The sequence below is a fragment of the Thamnophis sirtalis genome, unplaced genomic scaffold (assembly GCF_051295495.1).
Source record: "Thamnophis sirtalis isolate CommonGarterSnake01/CBP01778 unplaced genomic scaffold, rThaSir2_p1.2 scaffold_3, whole genome shotgun sequence".
In the NCBI taxonomy this organism is placed as follows: domain Eukaryota; kingdom Metazoa; phylum Chordata; class Lepidosauria; order Squamata; family Natricidae; genus Thamnophis; species Thamnophis sirtalis.
In genome coordinates, this window is record NW_028261383.1 from 137,067,830 (window position 1) to 137,080,951 (window position 13,122).

Below are 13,122 nucleotides of genomic sequence, written 5' to 3' on the forward strand. Positions count from 1 at the left end.
TTTTGACCAGAATTAGAGACAAAGGCCTCCGTCTCAAAAAAGAAAAATGCCAAATTATCATGCCAAGGGTTGAATTCCTAGGATACCTCATCGATGACTCCGGGATTCACGCAACCTCTAAAAAAAGTAAAGCAATCCAGGACGTCCCTACATCTTGCAATCAAACCAAGCTGCAGGCGTTCCTCAGGCTCCTTAATTTCTACAGCATCTTTCTTAAACAGAAAGCCACCATTGCTGAGCCCTTACATCATCTCCTGGCAAAGAACGTGAAGTGGTCCTGGGGCAGAGCTGAAGCAGCCGCTTTTGCCGTGGTGAAGAAACTACTGTCAGCAGACACATTCCTGGTTCAGTACAGCCAGACCCTCCTACTTGTGTTAACTTGCGATGCTTCCCCATTTGGCATCGGAGCTGTCCTCAGTCACCGCATGTCCAATGGAACCGAGGCACCCATAGCCTATTAGTCAAGGACCTACTCGAAATGCCTAGAGGTAGTCCTCATGACTTCTACCATGGCAGAAGCGGTCATCAAGGTACTACGGAGACTTTTCTCCACATACGGCCTGCCCGATGTCCTGGTCTCTGACAATGGGCCCCAATTCACAGCCATGCAATTTGAGACCTACTTAGCAGCACAGGGAATCAGACATGCCCTGGTCACGCCATTCCATCCGGCCTCCAATAGTCAGGTGGAGAGAATGGTGAGATCTGCAAAAGATGGGCCCGGGAGATTGGCAAACACGGGTTGATCATTATCTTCTAATTGAACACATCACGCCAAGTGCTACTATGGGGAGAAGCCCCTCCGAGCTTCTCATGGGTCACCGGCTAAGATCCCAAACTATTCTGCTGCATCGCCACCAGACTCAACAAGCAAAATTCAGAATTTTAGCATAGGGGATTCAGTTTACGCCCACAACTATGCTGGGGGAATCCCAGGGAGCAAATTAATCCATCCGACCTGTCCGAAGAACACCCTCCGCCTGAACTGCGCAGGTTTGGCAGAGCTACCAAAAAGCCTGCCTACCTGCGTGACTACGTCACAAGTCGGTTGATTCCATCTAAGAGGGGAAGGGTGTTAGATACTAGCAACTGTCATAATGGTTTCCACCAAGGTCCTCTGTTCCGGTGGGAACAGAGGTTTAATCTCATTTGGTCGAAGGGTCTGGCAGCTCCCTATAAAAGGGCTGCTGTCAGACTGAACCTTCGCTGGATTATACATAGTTATTCTGTTACAATAAAGAGCTGTTGCTGTCTTTAGCCTGAGTGTGCCTTTCCTTTACCCAATCTAACAGCACTCATATTCATGGAGGAAGGAAGATCGGGGTGAGAAATATTTGCAAGCTTATTGGCAGCATTCTATGGTCTGAATAGGCAATTTGGTTTAAAATGGAAATGGTCCAGTGATCTGCTCTGGGAAAATCATTCACAACCTCTCCTCCTGCTTCTGGGCTTGTCCCAACCTGAACTGGTTGACTAGAACTATGCCTTTTTTTCATCATCATCCAGTTCCATGATTATGCCATACCTCTTGCAGGTTAACTGTTCAAACATTTCAAAAATTATTCTCATAATCACAGCCGAACACCTGGCTGGCTCAACCAGCTTGCATTACTTATAGCACCAATCAGTAAGAATAAATAAATTATATATCTGCAATAGTACAGCTTTGAAAAAATATGAGACAAATTCATGAAGAAAGACACCATTACAACTTTTAGTCTAGTGTCTGTTAATCTTTTAATGCCAGCTGCTCAGAAGAGGAATGAGATGTTGCTATTATATTTGGCAGCTTCTCAAGGCCTTCCCCTAGGAAACAGCTTGAACACTATGGAGCATAATGCTAGACAAGATAGGTCACGACTTGGATTTATTTGTTTTATTTATACTCCTGTTCTCCTCCTGGGGACTGCTGCTCCAGAGATTTGCTCCATTTAATCCTTGCAACAATCCTTTGAGGTAAATCAGACCGAAAAATAAAAATAGACCCCCCAAACCACACAGTGAGCTCCAGGGCTCAATGAAACTTGGATATAGGTCTCTGGGAATATGCTTTATTCAAATATATAAACATTGCCCAGACCAAATATCCCAGCATAGCAAGGTCTAGCCTCATGTACCTAAAAATGATACAAATATTTGGTATGTATCTGTGATTCTTCACTCTGGAAATGTGTTTCACAGAGAACTTTTGTGAGCTGACTCAGGGCAAAGGTATTTCACCATTTGGTGTAAATAAGAATGCCAAACCAGTGTCTCAGCCAGCTAATCTCTGCCCATGTTTTTTTTTTCCACAACACCTTAACAGGATCAAAGGGGTGGGTTTTGCTTGTTGTGATCAGACCAAAAAGGCATTAAATGACCCAGTCAGCCTAATCTTTTGGAGGTTTTACATTCAACCCATAGCAGACTCAGTTATGCATGGGTTAATGACTCCACCCAGTTATGTGGTGTAAACTCGTAAGCCCAGTTGGGTGACCTGCTTTTCATATTGGATCCTTGGCGGGGGGGGGGGGGAAGAGACATGAAGAAAAAGAACAACTGGAGATGTGAGCCTATCCATCAGAGTAGCGGTCACCAACTGGTAGTCCATGTACCACCGGTGATCCAGGAGAAAATTTTGGTGGTCCACAGAAAAATTATTTGTATTTTTTATATTGCACTAAATCAGGCGTCCTCAAACTACGGCACCTGGGCTGGATACGTGCAATGAATGCTTATGTTACTGCAGTGAGTCTCCCTCTTTGGGGTCTTTTTATGCGGATTGGAAGAGGGCAGAAATTCTGACTTGGGGTCTGTTTCAGCCTCCTGGTGCAGGGCTTTGGGTGAAGGCTGGAGGGAAGCACCACTGGTGGCAAAGAGCTGAAGGGCCTTGTTCCAGTGGGACTGTATCATGGCCTGGAACTGGCTAACTATCTCAGCCTGCTGAGCCTCCAGGCCTTGCACTCCCACAGGCCTTCCCTCTGCTTGGAAAGCCTATGCTCGTAGTCCTCAGTGAAGTGCTTCTGCTGAGCCTCCTTCTTGGTCAGATCCAATTTGAACTGAGCCAACTGTTTTGCCAACTCTTTCTCAGGGTGGCTGCTTAGCTCCAACAACTGTTTCCTATTGGGGCCTAAGGAGCCCAGGCAGACAGGCGAGGAGTGGCTGGGAGGGGAGGGGCAAGTAGAGGCCAGCGAGTGACATCAAGTTGGTCACACCCACCCAGTCACATGACCACCTAGCCACACCTACCCAGCCAGTCATTAGGCAGATCATATTAGTGGTGAACGTGATTTAAAATTATGGATTTAGTAGTCCCTGAGGTTCAAAAGTTTGGGATCCCTGCATTAGAGAACTCAATGTGGTGATCAACAACATAGAACCCAGTTCTGAAAGGCTAATTAGGTGTGGTTGGGGGATCAAATGGTGCATGTTCTTAACTGTGTAAAAGGAAGGGAACAGTGATGTCACAAAGCCTTTCTGGAAATCTTAATAAACAGATCTGACTACCTTAATAGTTGATACAATCCAGTGGGATGTGAAAACGAGGCCATGGAGACGGTGTAGTCTTTCCCACCAGATACCTCAGTAGTTCCCATCTAAAACAGTGTAAGTTTAAAGAGCTTCCTTTTGCATTGCTCAAGCCTCTGGCAAAATAAAAGGTTGATTAGATGTGGTGAAAGCCTTTTCAAAAGCACCTTGGCAAATTGTTTATTTGGAAAGATTTCTAGGCACACCAACGCAAGGACAATGAGTGCTTTCCTTGCACTTGTAGGTGTTAATATTGTACTATAAAATAGAATTCACTTTGCAGAGGTGAAAAGAATTCTGGTAGGATAATATTCAATTTAAATAATCATTCTCCTCTTCCTCCTCATGAAATTTGTAGTTGCCCAGCACTTTGTCACCCTGTGGCCTGCTGTTGTAATTTTCATCTCCTAAATCTTTTTAACCTCAATTATTTCTGGAAATTCAAGATGATGCCTCTCCTACTTCATCGAAGATTAGGGCCATCCTCAGAATGGGCCATTTGCTCAAATGTCCTCTCCCAAAGTTCAGCAGCAACAAACCATTTCGAATATGGGGAATTTTCTGAGCCAAGAGGATCTCCATTCTCCAAGTTTGAGGTATCATGTGCTTCTGCTTCTATTTTTATGCCTGCCTGCCTGCCTGACTGTCATCTATCAAGCTATCACCTATCAACCAATCAATCTGTCTACATCAGGGATGTCAAACTCGATTTCATTGAGAGCTGCATCAGGGTTGTGTTTGAGCTCAAGGGGGTGTGTGGCTAGGGTGAGCATGGCTAGCTCAACATCACTCATGACAGGGCACATATGGTAGCCTGAGGGCTCTGCCAGTGAAAATGGGCTCCCGAGCTTTATTTTCACCTGTGGCGGCCTCTTGCAACCCTCTGCCAGTGAAAACAGAGGGGGCGGCCCTCCCAAGCTCCATTTTCGCAGGCAGATGCACCGCAGGCCGGACCTTCCTTATTTCCAGGGTGGTCCATGGGCCAGATCTAAGCACCCTATGGGCGGGATCCAGCCCCTGAGCCTTGAATTTGACACCCCTGGTCTACATCAATTATCTAGATGTATTAATCGATCATCTACCTATCTATCATCTAGCTATCATCTATCTGTCTGTCTATACTGCCAGCTGGCCAGTCAGCCATCTCTGTTTCAAGCTATCTAGATATTTAACTAGCTATCCAGCATATTACTCACCGAAATTTAAAGCTGAGTGCAGTGTTGCTAATGACCAATTAATGCAGAACATGGTCAGACAGGCTGATGAATGCAAGCACATTGAAGTGATGTGTATTAGAAATGAACTGATGTGCTGATCCTCAATCAAAAAGCTTACTTTAAAATAAAGGCTGAAATGTGACATCTCTGCTGTCACTTCTGTCTTCTGTTTTAATGATTGCTCCTGGGAAATGTAGGGTTGGATGTCTGTTGAATTAAACTTTCCCAGTGAGATTCAAGGGAAACATGCTGATCAGTTATAAGCAGCATTTAATTTGGAACTCATGTATTGTTTATTTGGAGCTTGCCTCCAGAAGTTGTGAATGCCCCAACACTGGAAGTCTTTAAGAAGATGCTGGATAGCCATTTGTCTGAAATAGTATAGGGTTTCCTGCCTAGGCAGGGGTTGGACTGGAAGACCTTCAAGGTCCCTTCCAACTCTGCTATTCTATTCTATTGTATTGGTGGTCAATCATTGTAGTAAAGCATTATAGGATAAATTAATAATGAGCTGTTGCTCACTTAGTTAACTTTTAAAAGTCTTTTAAAAGTATGTTTTGCTCTTATTCTCTAACTCCCCCCTTTTCCCCTATAAGCAATTCATTAGCAATTATCTTATATGTTAGACAATATAAACTTCCTACTTGGAATAGTTCTAAGCCATATCTATCTACTCTATCTCTAAAGACTGCCAGTTGGATTAGAGATTTCCTTGTGCCCAATGAGACTGCTATGAATGGTTAAATATTTTTACTGTTAAATTTCTGTTGTGTTTCTATAGGCACTCTGCTTATCTTGCTGGCAAAGCAGCCAAAACTTTGTAGAAGATTAAACACCTTCAGCTCCGATTCCACAAAGACATTACCCCCCCCCCCCTCCATCTTAAAGTAGGCTTTTGCTCTGGCACTTGGGCTTAAGTTCAGTAAAGCTTAAGAAGAAAGTCTGCCCCCAAACTGAACTTCTTTCAAAACACAAAGAGAAGCTTCAAGCCTGCACAAGTTATGTTCAAAAACACAAATTCATTTGCTTCCTGAGTGATCAGACTATATTGCAAAGGACTTTGTTTTGAATTTAGCACATTTAGCACATCAAGGCCCTGGCTCATTTTTTCCGGTAATAAATTACATTGTGTAGAAAATTTCACTGAATTGATCTACCTGTCTGTGTGACTCAACCTTAACTCCCCAGAGCTCTGTATACACAAATACCTCTGCCAATCTTGATATCTTGAAGCTTAGTTTTTGCTTTGGGACAGATAGTCCTTGGCGATTCTCCTCTGCAGTTGGTATACGACCCATATAATCTGGCCTGAACATGCAGGTAACTTAAAGCCAAGCTAATAGCATTTAATGTTGAACCACTGGGGTCAAATAATGTTCTCGAAATTTAACATAATTAACTCCAACTGCCTGTCTGCCCCAGTTTAGCCAACACAAGCAAAGCAAAGCCAATTGAAAATGTCTCCTCTTTATTAAACTCAAGTCTAAGCACTTGTCTGTCTGTAAAAACAGAGCAAAGGGAGGAAAACTGAAACTGGTGGGCAGGGACTGAGGTTTCCATAAATCTCGGAGAATGTCAAATCTGTTTGGATTGCGAATTATTGCTGGCTAATGGTCTATTATTTTACAAGTAACGACTGCTGTCCTGAAGGTAGGATGAAGCTCATTCAAATCATGACCAAAATGGACAGACATTCCTAAATACTGGTATAATACATGTATGTCATGCTTTATGCTTTATTCAATTAAGAATTTATGTATGAAAAAGAAAGGAGTATATTTTAGTTATCCTGTCTCTGCAGGATAATAGAGCAGTGTATGTTCTGCACCGTTTTCTCTCATGAGGACCTCTGTCCAGAACGGAGTTAAAAAATAATATACAAAGATTCAAACACAAGGATAATGTAGTTATTTTAGTGATGTATAAAAATAAATTAATGCTTTAAAACATAAGCCCCCCAACTCCAAAGCTGTCTCGCCCTTTCTTTTCCTACCTAGTGTCTTTGGAGATGTGTTCATTATGAACACCCATGATCTGCCAATATCAGGAGGGAGTTGAAGTCTAACATATTTGAGAGGACACCAGGTGGAGGAAGTCTATCATTAAAACATCTTTAAAAAAATGCCTATAGGGCTTTATTGCAATTTCAAAAATACTGTTTCAGAAAGAAAAACAAGCCGGTGTCCATCAACATTTCAGGCTGAAACTAAGCTCAGGAGAAGCATATCTTCTGAGGTCAAGATCTCTTAATTATCAATTATTGGGTAGATTTCTATAAAAATAAATAGTGAAGGTGATAATCTCCCTTACAAGCTGGAAAAAACCCCTCCTGTGAATGAAGAAAATTGCTATAGGAGGACCCACCGAGCGGGATGACTAGTCCATTATAAATTGTTTTATGCCCCATTCTGAACTTCTATATAATTGGTACAGTGAGTCTGTTAGGCAGGCAAACAAAACAAATAATGCACCCAATAACCAAATAAACAGATAACTGGGTTGTATAAATCAGGCCAGAAAGGAAAGTTGTTTGAATATGAGGATTTTTTGAAGATCTTATCCTAATCTTCATGTTGTTTTTTTCAAGGACAAATTAATTTCTTTTAGCCTTTATTATTGTTTGTACATTTTCCCCCACATCTTCTTAAAGTTGCCATATATATATATATATATATATATATATATATATATATATATATATATATATATATATATATATATATATATATATATATATATATATATATATATATATATATATATATATATATATATATATATCTCTTTTTGGGTATTCTCCTAAAGAATATCAAACTAGGGGAGATTTATAGCAGATTACAGATTAACAGAATTGGAAGGGACCTTGTAGGTCATCTAGTCCAACCCCTCACCCAAGCAGGAGACCCTACACCATTTCTGACAAATGGCAGTCCAGTCTCTTCTTGAAAGCCTCCAGTGATGAAGCTCCCACAACTTCCCAAGGAAAGCTGTTCCATTGGTTGATTGGAATTGGGAAATTGGGCATTGGGAAAAGTGTTGGATAAAAGCAGATCCTTTTATTCTATTCAGTTATATTCAGCTGATATGGTTTTGGAAGGAAAAGGCTTTTAGAGTGTGTGTATATATATATGTGTGTATATATATATGTGTGTATATATATATGTGTGTATATATATATGTGTGTATATATATATGTGTGTATATATATATGTGTGTATATATATATGTGTGTGTATATATATATATATATATATATATATATATATATATATATATATATATATATATATATATATATATATATATATATATATATATATATATATATGTGTTATATTTGTGCTGATAAATAAATAAAGGGAGACTAGTATAGATCTATTTCAAGCTATTTAGCTCTCATCAGCTAGCCATACCCTTGTTGGGAATCGGAATTTTTTTTTAAAAAAATAAAAAAAATATTGGGTTTCTGTCTGGATGGTCTCTTGTGATGAGCCGAAGGACAGAGAATGGAAGTGTGATCTTCCTCCCATATTTGGGCATACCAGGGGTTGTGATTTTAAATATATATATTTATATATTTGTGTTTTATATCAAATATAAAACACAAATGAAAATAAAGATAATAAGGAAATGGGAAAGGGGAGAGCTTGGCAACTTTAAGACCTGTGGATGTGAAGCCCCAGAATTCCCCAGTCAGCTATGCCCGCTGGGAAATTCTGGGAGTTAATCCACAATTGTTCAAGTTATCAAGACTGAACCCCTTATTTATGTTCTAACATTTAATTTTGTTTTATTTGGTTTGTCAAGCATGTGTGAGAAAACAAGTATAAATATGAATATAGCATATAAACATATAAACATATACGTATAAGCAGGTATAAGTATATACCACGCTAGATAGTTTAAAGTTGAAGTTATAGGGATTTGAGGATGTAACAACAGAGTCGGGTAGTGAATTGCATTATTTTTATTAGCTTTTGCTAGTTAAATTATTAGTTAAATTTGCTAGTGAAATTATTGGCTTTTGCTAGTTGTTTTCTTCCTTATTTTAAAAAATAAGCTAGTGCAAAAACAAGGAAGTGACAATAATTTAGAGCTATGCCTAAATACTGGAAGTTTCAATTTTCCTTGTCAGACTTTCTATATTTGAGGGGGAGACACTATATTTTTCATGAACTTTTTCGTCTTACTCTTCCTGGGCAGAGGAACTTTTAACAACTGGCTGTTATGGTTTTCATTTTTTGCACAAAGTTGCCTGAGTTGTCCTTTTGGCATCCAAGCCTTGGGATAAAATAATAGCATAGCATAACCTAAAACGAAATCCCCAAAGAGAGAATTTCGACAATAATAAAATTGAAAACAAAACCAAAAAGCCTGTTTTAGCTCAGCTTTAAATTATTAGGCACATGGTACTTTAGTGTATTAAAATTTTTACACATCTTGAAAAATATTGTGTATCGTTCTATTCTCCCCTACCCCAGGTCAAAAACGAAATATAAAAAGTCTACATTCTCTTAACACCTGCTTCTCTCTTACACACAGGAAAGCATTAATTATTGGTCTGTAACTTAGAATTTTGCACCAATAATATATTGTAAGTGGTGCTCTTTTTTACTCTACGAAAACATAACCCAATATTTTATATTGTATTGTTCTCAGCCTGGATAACCGTCTACAACATGATCTAGTTGGCTGGATGATTCCATCCAGAAGAAAATTCTTTGTGTGGGCATTTTTTGGGGCATGGGTCATCAAACTATGGCCCGTGGGCCGGATGTGGCCCACCGAAGCCATAAATCCAGCCCGCACAGGGCCATGAGGCTGCCCCACCCACAATGCCCCACCCACCCTTAGGCTGAGCACTGCCCTGTCCTTTGTGAGCCTTATGGGCTGGAACTGAAAAGTAAAGCCAACAATTTTGCCCTGCAGAGATGTTCTGGAGGCGGGGGAGGTGTAAAACAGGGTGCACAGATGCCACAGGAGGCCAGAAAATGGGCTGTTTTTGGCTTGCAGAGATGTTCTGGATCAGAGGTGGTTAAAAATGGGGCACACAGATGCCCCAGGAGGCCAAAAAAACCCTGGCAAATGACCCATTTTTGCCCCCCAAAATGGGCTATTTTTGCCCATTTTTTGCCTATAGGAAGTTTCTTGAGGTGGAGGAGGTGAAAAATGGGGTGCACAGATGCCCCAGGAGGCCAAAAATGGACCTGTTTTTCACCTCCTCCACCTCCAGAAGATAGAGAGAGAGAGAGTTATCAATTGTATGCTCCTTGGGGCTGAGAAGAATTGCTGCAAAACTGAGTTTCCTGAAGTGGACCACTAGACTCCTAAACAACTGAAAAAATCATCTAGTAAAAAGAAAAGTCAACCAAAAGAGCAACATGCAAACAAAAGCAACTAAAACACCCCAGGAGCAAAACAAATTAAAGCTTAATTTGTGTGCATTGTTAAATTGGGCATGCCCACCTAGTTGCATGGCCTAGCCACGCCCACACAGTCACATGACCACCTAGCCACATCAACCCAGCTGGTCCCCCACCCAACATTCTGAGGAACCATGAATTGCCCCCCTTTTTAAAAAAGTTTGAGGACCCCTGTTGTAAGGGGTCTGTTACAGACCTCATTGAGAATTCATTAGAAAACCCTCTCTTCTATTATATGTCCTCTGGTTAAACAGAGAGTAAATTGTTAATTATTTATATAACTCCATTGACACTCCTAAACATGAGATCTGACTATGCCTTTAAAGTTCTTGCAATTTGCGGGTCCTGTTTTACAGAGCAACTGCTGAAGAGAAGATCAATGAAATATGATTACAGAATGACATGTTGGAAGCTCATGACTCACCAAGACTCTGGACCAAATGAAAAACTACCATGTCTTAAATAAACTAATACATATTTTATCTTGAATCTAATGATCCTTTTTTAACAGTTGCATTCAAATATATACTCTTGGGAAGAAGACTTTTCAAGTGCCAAAATAATTCTTTTTTAAAAAATTTACAGTACTGTGTTTTTGTGTGAGAAAAACTCACACAAAAAAAGCTATCCTAGAAGATATGCTTAATTTAACTCACACAACTACTCTCATATAATAGCTTGCATCTGTGTATATATGTGCATGTTTTTTATGGCTTAAAAAAGTATAAGAATTCCCAGTACTAAGCTATGCTCTTCCTTTTTGGTTTTAATTTTCTTAGCATGATAGATTAACAGCTCAACCTATCAGCAACTTTCCCTTTTTTCTGTATTGGGTTTAATGCCATTAATTTCTAATTTTCTTCTGTATAGGTTAATAGATGTACTTCTCAGTTTGGTTACAAGATAGCAGAATCAACTCTGGGCAGTAGATTGCTACATTGTGTTTTGTGTGCATTTGTGTGTGTGTGTGCCTCTTTGTGTGTATTACTACTGTATGTACATCAGATAGATAGATAGATAGATAGATAGATAGATAGATAGATAGATAGATAGATAGATAGATAGATAGATAGAGCTAGAGCTAGAGCTAGAGCTAGAGCTAGAGCTAGAGCTAGAGCTAGAGCTAGAGCTAGATAGATAGATAGATAGATAGATAGATAGATAGATAGATAGATAGAGATTAGATAGATAGATAGATAGATAGATAGATAGATAGATAGATAGATAGATAGAGCTAGAGCTAGAGCTAGAGCTAGAGCTAGAGCTAGAGCTAGAGCTAGAGCTAGAGCTAGAGCTAGAGCTAGAGATAGAGATAGAGATAGATAGATAGATAGAGATTAGATAGATAGATAGATAGACAGAGATAGAGATAGATAGATAGATAGATAGATAGATAGATAGATAGATAGATAGAGCTAGAGCTAGAGCTAGAGCTAGAGCTAGAGCTAGAGATAGATAGATAGATAGATAGATAGATAGATAGATAGATAGATAGAGCTAGAGCTAGAGCTAGAGCTAGAGCTAGAGCTAGAGCTAGCTAGCTAGCTAGATAGATAGATAGATAGATAGATAGATAGATAGATAGATAGATAGATAGATAGATAGATAAATAGACAGAGATAGAGATAGATAGATAGATAGATAGATAGATAGATAGATAGATAGATAGAGCTAGAGCTAGAGCTAGAGCTAGAGCTAGAGCTAGATAGATAGATAGATAGATAGATAGATAGATAGATAGAGCTAGATAGATAGAGCTAGAGCTAGAGCTAGAGCTAGAGCTAGAGCTAGAGCTAGAGCTAGAGCTAGATAGATAGATAGATAGATAGATAGATAGATAGATAGATAGATAGAGATTAGATAGATAGATAGATAGATAGATAGATAGACAGAGATAGAGATAGATAGATGATAGATAGATGATAGATAGATGATAGATAGATAGATAGATAGATAGATAGATAGATAGATAGATAGATAGTATATATATATATATATATATATATATATATATATATATATATATATATATATATATATATATATATATATATATGCATGTATTACTACTATATATACCTATACTATATAGAATTGTGTGTGTGTGTGTGTGTGTGTGTGTGTGTGTGTGTTCGTGTGTGTGTAAGTATATATAGTCTTTTTTTCTTTATTGAATTCAAATCCAAATTAGTAAAAAAAAAAAAAAACAGCTTGATAACCTCAATCAAACCAGAACTACATTTCCAAAGTAGGATCTTGAGACATTCTGAATTACTAGTTATACTGGAAACAACTGGCTTCTTATCAGGGAAAATTTTAAGGTTTCTTAAATTGGATTTCTTGAAAATCTAATGAGAAAACCCAAATGTTTTGTTTTTCAGTGATTTTTATGCACTAACTACATTCTCTGGGTAATGTGATCACATTAGTCTGATGATCATCTTCTGTGCAAACAGATTTTCAAAGAAGGAATAGGAATCTGATTCACTTAACGAGTGTGAATGACCTGTGCAAATCCCATTCCCTGTTCATGTCGGAAACCCCAAGGTGCTTGTGGATTGAAAGGATTAGCTAGTGACATCACTGTTGCCCGAGGGGTGCACAGTTGGGGACTCCTTTCATGATTTATGCTAGTGAGATGTGGTGAAGGCCACCTTTGTTATTCCTACTACTTTATAGATTTGATAGGCCTGAGTCTTCAGTAAAACATTAGAAACACTTGTAAAATCTGTTGCTTTTCAAAATGTGTCCCTGTGGCAAGACACTAGAATCAATATTATATAGTAACTTGTTAAGTTCTATAGCAATGTTCCCAGGACCATTCTAAGAAATGGAAATCAAATCACACCCCAACATCTCATGTAGAATCTGAAATCCCCATTTCTGAAATAGCATTATGGTGGCAGGGCTATCATATATGGGCTACAAAATTTCACATCACCACCAGATGGCAATAAAGAAATACAGAAGACCTT